The sequence below is a fragment of the Chaetura pelagica genome, unplaced genomic scaffold (assembly GCF_000747805.2).
Source record: "Chaetura pelagica isolate M959 unplaced genomic scaffold, ChaPel_1.0 scaffold757, whole genome shotgun sequence".
NCBI classification, from domain to species: domain Eukaryota; kingdom Metazoa; phylum Chordata; class Aves; order Apodiformes; family Apodidae; genus Chaetura; species Chaetura pelagica.
This window is the reverse complement of record NW_009970727.1, coordinates 160,742-161,164: the sequence shown is the minus strand read 5'-3', so window position 1 is coordinate 161,164 and position 423 is coordinate 160,742.

Below are 423 nucleotides of genomic sequence, written 5' to 3'. Positions count from 1 at the left end.
AGAGCTCACCTGGAGGCACAAGGCATGAAAATCCACAGGAAACCAGCCTGGTTTTTAGTGGAGCTCCTGAAGCAACTGGCTTCTGGAAAGAGGCCTGCCTCACAATTCTGCCCTGCCCCACGCTCCTGCCCTGCCCCTGCAGCCCAGCCTGGGCACTGCCAGGCAGCCAGGAGAGCAAACCCCACTGGAGGCCTCACCCCCACCCTCACTGGCACCTCTTGCCCTTTTTACCAGAAATTTAACCTTCCAACAGCATCATCAAACATCCCACAAGGCTCTGAAAACTAACAACACAGGAGAGACGCAGCGGGGAGGACGGACAGACGGACTAGCCTGAAGATCAGCTGCAGGAGCACCCCGGGACGTGGGGCAAGGGGGGAAGCAGGAGGCAACGGCCAACGGAGGGGACAGCGGGTGACACGA